The sequence below is a fragment of the Eschrichtius robustus genome, chromosome 12 (assembly GCF_028021215.1).
Source record: "Eschrichtius robustus isolate mEscRob2 chromosome 12, mEscRob2.pri, whole genome shotgun sequence".
Classification (NCBI taxonomy): Eukaryota; Metazoa; Chordata; class Mammalia; order Artiodactyla; family Eschrichtiidae; genus Eschrichtius; species Eschrichtius robustus.
The window spans coordinates 100,054,983-100,068,038 of NC_090835.1; the positions used below are offsets into that span (position 1 = coordinate 100,054,983).

Consider the following 13,056-nt stretch of genomic DNA (forward strand, 5'->3'; position numbering starts at 1 on the left):
TTTTTGCTTTTTGCCTTTATTCTTAAAATTAAAAATCGTCTTCAAATTTCTTTCCGTTTGCGAAAACAGGTACAGGCATGTCTCAGAGATATTCTAGGTTCAGTTCCAGACCATCACAATAAAGCAAGTCACATGGTATTTTTGGTTTTCCAGTGCATGTAAAAGTAATGTTTACACTACACATAGTCTAGTCTATTAAGTGTGCAATAGCATTATGTCTAAAAAACAATGTGCATACCTTAATTTAATAATACTTTCTTGGGACTTCCTGGTGGCGCAGTGGTTAAGAATCTGCCTGCCAATGCAGGGGGCACGGGTGCTGCAACTACTGAAGCCCACGTGCCGAGAGCCCGTGCTCCACAACAAGAGAAGCCACCGCAATGAGAAGCCCGTGCACCGCAACAAAGAGTAGCCCCCACTCGCCACAACTAGAGAAAGCCCATGCGCAGCAGCGGAGACCCAATGCAACCAAAAAAAACCAAAAAAGTGTATTGCAGTGCTTGCTTCAGCAGCACATATACTAAAATTGGGACGATAGATAGAAAATTCGCACAGCTTCTGCACAAAGGATAACACACAAATTCATGAAGCAGTCCATTTTTTTGAAAAAAAAATTTAATCCTTTGAGCAGTAAAAAAAATTTTTAAATACTTTCTTGCTAAAAAATACTAACCATCATCTTTCAGTGAGTCGTAGCAGTAACATCAAAGATCACTGATCACAGATCACCATGGCAAATATAATAGTGAAAAAGTTTGAAATAGTGTGAGAATTAGCAAAATGTGACACAAAGACATGAAGCAAGCAGATGCTGTTGGAACAATGCTGCCACTAGACTTCCTTCTCCAGTGTAGTCATCCCTACACCATGGTGCTGGTTCCCTCCTGAACAGAGTCAGAGTCAGCCTAACGTTTTTCACCAGTGTCATGAGTAATTTTTCATTAACACATTCTTTCACCAGACCCAGGGCACTGACAGGGGGCTGGGGGCGGGGACCTGGCTGGGGTGCTCTGGCCAGGCAACCCGAGGCCACGGGCCCTGAGGGGAGGTTGGGGTCCCTAAATACCATGTTCACCTCCATCCCAGGTGTGCCTGCAGCAAACTCTTGCCCTCAAGGTGTCAAATTCTCCTCATGTCCTATTAAACTTTCAACCTGTTACTACTTCCCAGTCAAGGAGGGTTTTTGGTTTTGGTGGTGGTTTTTTTTTTCTGCCATTAAAAATTTTTCAGTTTAAGTATGAAAAGTGTCTGCCTTTTTTTGGTTCAAGATTTTTGATGTTTTGAGGGTATCTTTCAGGCCAAAAACAGTCCTCATGGGAAATTCTTGTAAGACTCAGGAACTTAGGAGGCCAGGAGTGAACAGTAGAAAGTAGAGGTGCCCAGGGGAGGGTGAAAGTAAAAGATGAGTTCTATTAGTTTTTAGCCTTTTTCCCTCAGGATCATCTCCTCCCATAAGGAGCTTCCTTTTAGCACAATACTCTCCTGAGTTTTTAGAACTGGGTAAAGATCATCTGATCTATCCCGGACACACCAATGCTCTTTACAAGCAAGAAGAAAAAAGGCCACACAGGCTGAGATAGAGGTGAAAGTACTTGCTGAAAGTCCCAACACTTTCCAGGAACAGGATCAGGATGGGAATCTCCAGGTCTTAACTCTCAGCTCCTGGCAGAGCTCAGCGGAGCAGAGCACAGCGCTCTGACTTAAAAGAAGCTGTTAACTTGTCCAAGGACATTTTCAAAGAGTTCTTTATTTTATTTATTTGTTGTTTTATAATTTAAAAAAAAAATTTATTCGAGTATAGTTGATTTACAATGTTGGGTTAGTTTCAGGTGTACAGCAAAGTGAATCAGTTATACATATACATATATCCACTCTTTTTTAGATTCTTTTCCCATATAGGCCGTTACAGAGTATTGAGAAGAGTTCCCTGTGCTATACAGTAGGTCCTTATTTGTTATGTATTTTATATATAGTAGTGTGTATATGTCAATCCCAGTCTCCCAATTTATCCCTCCAATCCCCTTTCCCCCCGGTAACCATAGTTTGTTTTCTATATCTGGGACTCTATTTATGTTTTGTAAGTTTATTTGTATCATTTTACTAGATTCCACATGTAAGTGATATCATATGGTATTTGTCTTTCTCTGTCTGACACTTCACTTAGTATGATAATCTCTAGGTCCCTCTATGTTGCTGCAAATGGCATTATTTCATTCTTTTTTTTTTTGGCTGAATAGTATTCCATTGTATACATATACTGCATCTACTTCATCCATTCCTCTGTCAATGGACATTTACGTTGCTTCCATGTCTTGGCTATTGTAAATAATGCTGCAACGAACATTGGGATGCATGTATCTTTTCGACTTATGGTTTTCTCCAGATATATGCACAAGAGTGGGATTGCTGGATCATATGGTACTTCTATTTTTAGTTTTTTAAGGAACCTCCATACTGTTCTCCGTAGTGGTTGTACCAATTTACATTCCCACCAACAGTGTAGGAGGGTTCCCTTTTCTCCAGCATTTATTGTTTGTAGACTTTTTGATGATGGCCATTCTGACTGGTGTGAGGTAATACCTCATTTTAGTTTTGATTTGCATTTCTCTAATAATTAGTGATGTTGAGCATCTTTTCATGTGCTTTTTGGCTGTCTGGATGCCAAGGACTTTTTTTTTAAGCCGAAGTATAGTTGATTTACAATATTGTGTCAGTTTCAGATGTACAGCATAGTGATTCAGTTATTTTTTTCAGATAATATTTCATTATAGGTTATTACAAGATATTGAATACAGTTCCCTGTGCTATACAGTAAATCCTTATTGCTTATCTATTTTATGTACGGTAGTTTTATCTGTTAATCCCTGGACTTTTTCATTAGTTCACCTCATTTGAGTCCTGGCATTCTGAAGATTTGCTTACACAGGAATTTTTGTGTAGAAATAACCTAGTAGTTGTATTTGGCAATTTGCAAATAAGCCACTTAACTGGCATTTTATAGCTGCTGGGAAAGGAGCTCCTGCCACTTCTCTCTCTGTGATAATCAGGGAACACAGTAAGCCGGGGAAACCAAACGTCAGCTCACAACGGGAAACGCAGGGAACTCACTCTCAGGGCTCCTGCACTTTACTGGCATGCCTGATGTGGAGGCAGCCACCGAATAGACACTGCAGTTTGCAAATACACCCTAAACCAGAATCACCTGACTCAGCTTATTTCATGAAAATATCAGCTGGAGCCATCTCAGTCTAAAGGTTAAATTCAAAATGTGGGTATATTATATATGTGTAATATAAATATATACATATATATACGGTCGTCCCTCTGTGTCCTCAGGCTCTGCATCCTGGGATTCAACCAACAGTGGATGGGAAATATTCAAGAAAAAAATTCCAGAAAGTTCCAAAACGCAAAAATTGAATTTGCTGCACATTGACAACTATATACATACCACTTACATGGTATTTACAACTATTTACACAGCATTTACATTTTATTAGGTATTGCAAGTAATCTGGAGAGGATTTAAAGAATATGGGAGGAGCATCATCCACCAGAGGACAGACAGAGGAAGCAAGAAGAACTACAATCCTGTAACCTGGATTGGAACGAAAACCACATTCACAGAAGATAGACAAAATGAAAAGGCAGAGGACTATGTACCAGATGAAGGAACAAGATAAAACCCCAGAAAAACAACTAAATGAAGTGGAGATAGGCAACCTTCCAGAAAAAGAATTCAGAATAATGGTAGTGAAGATGATCCAGGACCTCAGAAAAAGAATGGAGGCAAAGATCGAGAAGATGAAAGAAGTGTTTAACAAAGACCTAGAAGAATTAAAGAACAAACAAACAGAGATGAACAATACAATAACTGAAATGAAAACTACACTAGAAGGAATCAATAGCAGAATAACTGAAGCAGAAGAACAGATAAGTGACCTGGAAGACAGAATGGTGGAATTCACTGCCGTGGAACAGAATAAAGAAAAAAGAATGAAAAGAAATGAAGACAGCCTAAGAGACCTCTGGGACAACATTAAACACAACAACATTCACGTTATAGGGGTCCCAGAAGGAGAAGAGAGAGAGAGAGAAAGGACCCGAGAAAATATTTGATGAGATTATAGTCAAAAACTTCCCTAACATGGGAAAGGAAATAGCCACCCAAGTCCAGGAAGCTCAGAGAGTCCCAGGCAGGATAAACCCAAGGAGAAACACGCCAAGACACATAGTAATCAAACTGACAAAAATTAAAGACAAAGTATTAAAAGCAACAAGGGAAAAATGACAACATAAAAGGGAACTCCCATAAGGTTAACAGCTGATTTCTCAGCAGAAACTCTGCAAGCCAGAAGGGAGTGGCACGATATATTTAAAGTGATGAAAGGGAAGAACCTACAACCAAGATTACTCTACCCGGCAAGCATCTCATTCAGATTTGATGGAGAAATCAAAAGCTTTACAGACAAGCAAAAGCTAAGAGAATTCAGCACCACCAAACCAGCTCTACAACAAATGCTAAAGGAACTTCTCTAAGTGGGAAACACAAGAGAAGAAAAGGACCTACAAGAACAAACCCAAAACAATTAAGAAAATGGTAATAGGAACATACATATCAATAATTACCTTAAATGTGAGTGGATAAATGCTCCAACCAAAAGACACAGGCTGGCTGAATGGATACAAAAACAAGACCCATGTATATGCTGTCTACAAGAGACCTACTTCAGACCTAGGGACACATACAGACTGAAAGTGAGGGGTTGGAAAAAGACATTCTATGCAAATGGACATCAAAAGAAAGCTGGAATAGCAATACTCATATCAGATAAAATAGACTTTAAAATAAAGAATGTTACAAGAGACAAGGAAGGACACTACATAATGATCAAGGGATCAATCCAAGAAGAAGATATAACAATTATAAATATATATGCACCCACCATAGGAGCACCTCAATATATGAGGCAAATGCTAACAACGGTAAAAGAGGAAATTGACAGTAACACAATAATAGTGGGGGACTTTAACACCTCACTTACACCAATGGACAGATTATACAGACAGAAAATTAATAAGGAAACACAAGCTTTAAATGACACAATAGACCAGATAGATTTAATTGATATTTATAGGACATTCCATCCAAAAACAGCAGATTACACTTTTCTCAAGTGCATACGGAACATTCTCCAGGATAGATCATATCTTGGGTCACAAATCAAGCCTCAGTAAATTTAAGAAAATTGAAATCATATCAAGCATCTTTTCCGACCACAACGCTATGAGATTAGAAATAAACTACATGGAAAAAAAACGTGAAAAGCACAAACACATGGAGGCTAAACAGTACGTTACTAAGTAACCAAGAGATCACTGAAGAAATCAAAGAGGAAATCAAAAAATACCTAGAGACAAATGACAATGAAAACACGATGATCCAAAACCTATGGGATGCAGCAAAAGCAGTTTTAAGAGGGAAGTTTATAGCAATACAATCCTACCTCAAGAAACAAGACAAATTTCAAATAAACAATCTAAACTTACAACTAAAGCAATGAGAGAAAGAAGAACAAACAAAACCCAATGTTAGTAGAAGGAAAGAAATCATAAAGATCAGAGCAGAAATAAATGAAATAGAAACAAAGAAAACAATAGCAAAGATCAATAAAACTAAAAGCTGGTTCTTTGAGAAGACAAACAAAATTGATAAACCTTTAGCCAGACTCATCAAGAAAAAGAGGGAGGGACTCCCTTGGTGGCACAGTGGTTAAGAATCCGCCTGCCAATGCAGGGGACGTGGGTTCGAGCCCTGGTCTGGGAAGATCCCACATGCTGCAGAGCAGTTAAGCCCTTGTGCCACAACTATGAGCCTGCGCTCTAGAGCCCAGAAGTGACAACTGCTGAGCCTGCGTGCCACAACTACTGAAGCCTGCACACCTAGAGTCAGTGTCCTACCATAAGAGAAGCCACCACAGTGAGAAGCCCGCGCGCCGCAATGAAGAGTAACCCCCGCTTGCTGCAACTGGAGAAATCATGTGTGCAGCACAAAGACCCAATGCAGCAAAAAAATAATTAATTAAAAAAGGAAAAGAGGGAGAGGACTCAAATCAATAAAATTAGAAATGAAAAAGGAGAAGCTACAACGGACACCGCAGAGATACAGAGTATCATAAGAGACTGCTACAAGCAACTCTATGCCAAAATAATGGACAACCTGGAAGAAATGGACAAATTCTTAAGAAGGTATAACCTTCCAAGACTGAACCAGGAAGAAACAAAAAATATAAACAGACCAATCACAAATAATGAAATTGAAACTGTGATTAAAATCTTCCAACAGGACTTCCCTGGTGGCGCAGTGGTTAAGAATACGCCTGCCAATGCAGAGGACACGGGTTCGAGCCCTGGTCCGGGAAGATCCCACATGCTGCAGAGCAACTAAGCCCATACGCCACAACTACTGAGCCTGTGCTCTAGAGCCCACGAGCCACAACTACTGAGCCCACGTGCCACAACTACTGAAGCCCGCGCTCCTAGAGCCCGAGCTCTGCAACAAGAGAAGCCACCGCAATGAGAAGCCCATGCACTGCAATGAAGAGTAGCCCCCACTTGCCGCAACTAGAGGAAACCTGCGTGCAGCAATGAAGACCCAACACTGCCAAAACTAAATAAATAAAAAAATTTATTAAAAGAAGAAAGAAATCTTCCAACAAACAAATTCCAGGACCAGATGGCTTCACAGGTGAATTCTATCAAACATTTACAGAAGAGCTAACACCCATCCTTCTCAAACTCTTCCAAAAAATTGCAGTGGAAGGAACACTCCCAAACTCATTCTAGGAGGCCACCATCACCCTGATACCAAAACCTGACAAAGATACTACAAAAAAAGAAAATTACAGGCCAATATCACTGGTGAATATAGATGCAAAAATCCTCAACAAAATACTAGCAAACAGAATCCAACACCACATTAAAAGGATCATACACCATGATCAAGTGGGATTTATCCCAGGGATGCAAGGATTCTTCAATATACGCAAATCGATCAATGTGATACACCATATTAACAAACTGAAGAATAAAAACCATATGATCATCTCAATAGATGCAGAAAAAACTTTTGACAAAATTCAACACCCATTTCTGATAAAAACTCTCCAGAAAATGGGCATAGAGGGAAGCTACCTCAACATAATAAAGGCCATATTTGACAAACCCACAGTAAACATCATTCTCAATGGTGAAAAACTGAAAGCGTTTCCTCTAAGATCAGGAACAAAACAAGGATGTCCACTCTCGCCACTATTATTCACCATAGTTTTGGAGGTCCTAGCCATGGCAGTCAGAGAAGAAAAAGAAATAAAATGAATCCAAATTGGAAAAGAAGAAGTAAAGCTGTCACTGTTTGCAGATGACATGATACTATGCATAGATAATCCTAAAGATGCCACCAGAAAACTACTAGAGCTCATCAATGAATTTGGTAAAGTTGCAGGATACAAAATTAATGCACAGAAATCTCTTGCATTCCTATACATTGACAACGAAAAATCAGAAAGAGAAATTAAGGAAACCATCCCATTCACCTTTGCAACAAAAAGAATAAAATACCTAGGAATAAACCTACCTAAGGAGGTAAAAGACCTGTACTCAGAAAACTATAAGACATTGATGAAAGAAATCAAAGATGACACAAACAGATGGAGAGATATACCATGTTCTTGGATTGGAAGAATTAACATTGTGAAAATGACTATACTACCCAAAGCAATCTACAGATTCATTGCAATCCCTGTCAAATTACCAATGGCATATTTTACAAAACTGGAACAAAAAATCTTAAAATTTGTATGGAGACACAAAAGACCCTGAATAGCCAAAGCAATCTTGAGGGAAAAAAACGGAGCTGGAGGAATCAGACTCCTTGACTTCAGACTATACTACAAAGCTACAGCAATAAGAACAATATGGTACTGGCACAAAAACAGAAATATAGATCAATGGAACAAGATAGAAAGCCCAGAGATAAACCCACGCACCTATGGTCAACTAATCTATGACAAAGGAGGCAAGGATATACAATGGAGAAAAGACAGTCTCTTCAACAAGTGGTGCTGGGAAAACTGGACAGCTATATGTACAAGAAAGAAATTAGAACACTCCCTAACACCATACACAAAAAGAAACTCAAAATGGATTAAAGAACTAAATGTAAGACCGGACACTATAAAACTCTTAGAGGAAAACATAGGAAGAACCCTCTTTGACATAAATCACAGCAAGATCTTTTCTGACCCACCTCCCAGAGTAATGGAAATAAAAACAAAAATAAACAAATGGGACCTAATGAAACTTAAAAAGCTTTTGCACAGCAAAGGAAACTATAAACAAGATGAAAAGACAACCCTCAGAATGGGAGAAAATATTTGCAAACGAATCAATGGACAAAGGATTAATCTCCAAAATATATAAACAGCTCATGCAGCTCAACATTAAAAAAACAAACAACCCAATCAAAAAATGGGCAGAAGACCTAAATAGACACTTCTCCAAAGAAGACATACAGATGGCCAAGAGGCACATGAAAAACTGCTCAACATCACTAATTAGTAGAGAAATGCAAATCAAAACTACAGTGAGGGCTTCCCTGGTGGTGCAGTGGTTAAGAATCTGCCTGCCAATGCAGGGGACATGGGTTTGAGCCCTGGTCCAGGAAGATCCCACATGCCGCTGAGCAGCAAAGCCCGTGTGCTACAACTACTGAGCCTGCTCTCTAGAGCCTGTGAGCCATAACTACTGAGCCCGTGTGCCACAACTGCTGAGGCCCGTGCACCTAGAGCCCGTGCTCTGCAACAAGAGAAGCCACTGTGATGAGAAGCCTGTGCACCACAACGAAGAGTAGCCCCCACTCGCTGCAACTAGAGAAAGCCTGCGCGCAGCAACAAAGACCCAATGCAGCAAAAAAATAAAAAATAAAACTACAATGAGCTATCACCTCACACCGATTAGAATGGGCATCCTCAGAAAATCTACAAACAACAAATGCTGGAGAGGGTGTGGAGAAAAGGGAACCCTCTTGCACTCTTGGTGGGAATGTAAACTGATACAGCCACTGTGGAGAACAGTATGGAGGTTCCTTAAACTAAAAATAGAATTACCATATGACCCAGCAATCCCACTACTGGGCGTATACCCAGAGAAAACCATAATTCAAAAAGACACATGCACCCCAATGTTCATTGCAGCATTATTTACAATAGCCAGGACGTGGAAGCAACCTAAATGCCCATCGACAGACGAATGGTTAAAGAAGACGTGGTGCATATATACAATGGAGTATCAACCATAAAAAGGAACGAAATTAGGTCATTTGTAGAGATGTGGATGGACCTAGAGACTGTCATACAGAGTGAAGTAAGTCAGAAAGAGAAAAACAAATATTGTATACTAACGCATTTTTGTGGAATCTAGAAAAATGGTACAGATGAACCGGTTTGCAGGGCAGAAACAGAGACACAGATGTAGAGAACAAACGTATGGACACCCAGGGGGGAAAGCGGGGGTTGAGGGGGTGGGTGGGTGGTGGTGGGATGAACTGGGAGACTGGGATTGACATAATACACTAATACGTATAAAATAGACAACTAATAAGGACCTGCTGTATAAATATATTAAATAATTAATTAATTAATTTAAATTAAAAAAATGAAGTCTATGGGAGGATGTGCATAGGTTATATGCAAACACTATGCCATTTTACATAAGGGACTTGAGCATTCTCAGATTTTGGTATCCGTGGGAGTCCTGGAGCCAGACCCCAAGGATCCAAAGGACAACTGTATATAATATATGGCCATACTATATATGTGTATTGTAAATATATATATATATATATATATATCTTAACTTTTTATTTGAAATAATTTCAGCGTTACAGAAAAGTTGCTAAAATAGTACGAAGAACTCTCATACTCTCTTTACCCGGATAAACCAGATTTTAACATTGATCCACATGTGCTTTATCATTCATTCTCTCTTTATATGTAATTATTATTATAATTTATAAATATTAATATAATTTATATAACATTAATATTAATATAATGAGTGGGTTACATACATTATTCCTCTTTACCCCTGAATGTACCAGTGTTTGCCTGAGAACAAAGATACCCTCTTATGCAACCACAGTATAGTTATCACATTCAAGAAATTTAACAGTGATGTGATGTTGTTATCTAATCTACAGTTCATAAAATATGGCTATAGTGTATCCCAAAAGTCTTAGTGCAGCTTTAAGCTATTTAATGTTTTAATAAAAGGAAAAATGTTCTCCTCACTGCAGATACCATTCATGAGAACCTTCCTACCGATTTATACTAAAAAAAAATCATTTTCTCCATAAATTATTTATTGATCTAGCTATTTTTAGTTTGTTTATCACCTAGCACTGAAAGCTTCTAAATACCTGTTTATAAATCCGGGAAGGTATTCTGACAATCCTGCTGGTATCAAGTTGATTTGAAAGATGTGATATTTTATTATAAATGCAATTAATCAATAGGAAGTTAAAAAGGTAAAATATAGGCTTTAAAGTTTTAGCAGGATTTGGGCTTCTGGGGTACACAAGAATGAAAATGTGGACTAGGAATGTTCTTTATGAAAGTTACCCCAGTGCCCATAAGGCTAGGAAATGCACGGTTAACAGCCGCACCAGAACCCAACAGCGAGAGTCGCTAACCAGGGTACAGCACCATCTTGTTGCAATGTTCTTCCTTCTTAAAGGGAAGGGGAAAGTGATGTTTTCCACTGGGAGGGTGTGTGTGTGTGTGTGTGTGTGTTTGTAGTCATTTCATAATAATGTAACACAGAATTGTAGCAATACCACCTATTTACCCTCAGGCACACTGGATCTTACCTCCCTTTCTTCAGAGATGTCTTACCAAGTCAAGGCTTCCCCCCAACAATCAATCACTCTCTCTCTCTCTCTCTCTCCTCCTCTTTCTCCCCCTCTCCCTCTGTCTCCTTTCCCTCCCTCTCCCTTGGCTTTTTTCCTTATGACCTGGAGCCTACTCAAGTCTCTCCCCGGGGGCCAAGTCCAGGTACACCTCACCTGGAGCAGGCTGCAGCGGTGGGTGTCGTGCCTGGGGGGAGGTGGAACTGGAACGTGCAGGGTCAGAGACAAGGGACCGAATGGACACATGAGGAAGGAGCTACCACGTGAGGAGAAAGTGAGGCCTTCAGTCCAGAAGGAGAGAGCCTGGGTTGATGGGAGGAAGTTAAAATTAACTTTATAAAATCCCCCACGTAGAGACAGTGTACGGAGAGAAACAATACATCAAAGGACATAAATACATTTCTGGCTACTAATAGCTATTTGCTAAATGTCTTATTGTCTAAAATAAACTCTCACGCATAAGAGTTTACTTTTACTTATTTGCAGTGCCTTGAGCCCGGGTAGTGTCCTGATAAGAGACATTACAGAGAATTCCCATCCGGCATTCCTTCCCCCAATTAACTAGCTTTAAAAAGAAGAAAGGGAGAAGCTACAAAGGGGATTTTAGTTTTCCAGCTCTAGGCAAAAACTGCCGGGTTGGGGTCAATTGGTTTCACCTCCCTCTGACCGTCTTCTTTGCTTGGGAAGTAACTGGGCAGATTGGGTTTCAAAAAGTCATACTCTCAGAGCCAGTCCAGGTGGCTGCCTCCGTCTGTTGATGACAGCAGACACTAATGCTGATGAGGAGAATGGAGAGAGAAGGGCCTCACCAGCGACCAAATAACGCAACAACTCAAGTTAAGAAGGAAAAATAGGGTAGCAGTATGGTTCTCTCCGTTGTGGGCAATCAGGGCGGTGTGGACTCAGGGGTCCTGCGAGGCACACGCAGCATGCCGGTCACGTTGCTGGAAAACTACAGATCAGAATGATCCCCAAGTGCACGGCTTTATTGAGCACGTCATCTGCAGCTGTGTTTTTTTTTTTTTTTTTTAAATATTTCAGCTTTTTTTTTAAACTTTGGGTTTATTTACTTATTTATTTATTTATTTATGGCTGTGTTGGGTCTTCGTTTCTGTGCGAGGGCTTTCTCTAGTTGCGGCAAGTGGGGGCCGCTCTTCATCGCGGTGCGCGGGCCTCTCACTATCGCGGCCTCTCTTGTTGCGGAGCACAGGCTCCAGACGCGCAGGCTCAGTAGTCGTGGCTCACGGGCCCAGCCGCTCCGCGGCATGTGGGATCTTCCCAGACCAGGGCTCGAACCCGTGTCCCCTGCATTGGCAGGCAGATTCTCAACCACTGCGCCACCAGGGAAGCCCTGCAGCTGTGTTTTATTCCAACAGCACCATCACTTTACAAGTACTGCCCTGTGGAAGCCTCACAACAACCTGAAGTGGCTTTTGAAATCATGTCATACGTGAGAGGAGACTAAGGTTCCGAGAGATCATGTAACTTTCTCAAGCTCATAAGTGGCAATAATAGGTGGGAACAGATGGAGGATTCTGACTCAAAAGCCCTCGTTCTTTCCCACTAACATCTAGGAAGCTGACACGATGATGTAAAAGCAGCCACACTACCCCACACGCGCCTTCCGTGAATTTCAGACGGAGGTGCACTTTTCCTTCTCAAAAAGTTTCAGTGGTTTTCCTCTGCCTGTAGGATAAAATTCAAATTTATGTGCCTGGTATCTGGTGTGTGTTTACGTTTCAGTCTTACCTTCCACTGTCTCCCACTTCAGCCTCACCTGTCTGTAACTCCCTTCACATATCCTGATCCCCCCACCTGGGTTTCCGTTGTTCTCCCACCTGATCTATCCATGTCCACCCTTTTCCTCTTCATTATGGGCCACCACTTCTGCCTTTAAAAACATCCTTCAAGGCCTGTCCCGTTGCCAAATCATCTGTGGAGCTGCCCCCGAACTTCCCAGTCGCCAGGGGTCTCTTCCTTTGCTGAAATGCTGTGACATTTAGCCAGCACCTCTCATTGGACACTTGCCAGATGCAACCTTGGATTTTATATGAGGGTCCCATTTAATATGACTGACTTGAGCCTGGGCC

General features: G+C 40.6%; 1 non-coding gene across 1 annotated transcript; it reads left to right on the forward strand.

The window, feature by feature from the left end:
- Window positions 1-496: 496 nt before the first annotated feature.
- LOC137774291 (U6 spliceosomal RNA) lies at window positions 497-604 on the forward strand. Its single transcript, XR_011075820.1, has one exon. It is a non-coding gene; the product is annotated as a U6 spliceosomal RNA (small nuclear RNA).
- The last annotated feature ends 12,452 nt before the right edge of the window (window positions 605-13,056 follow it).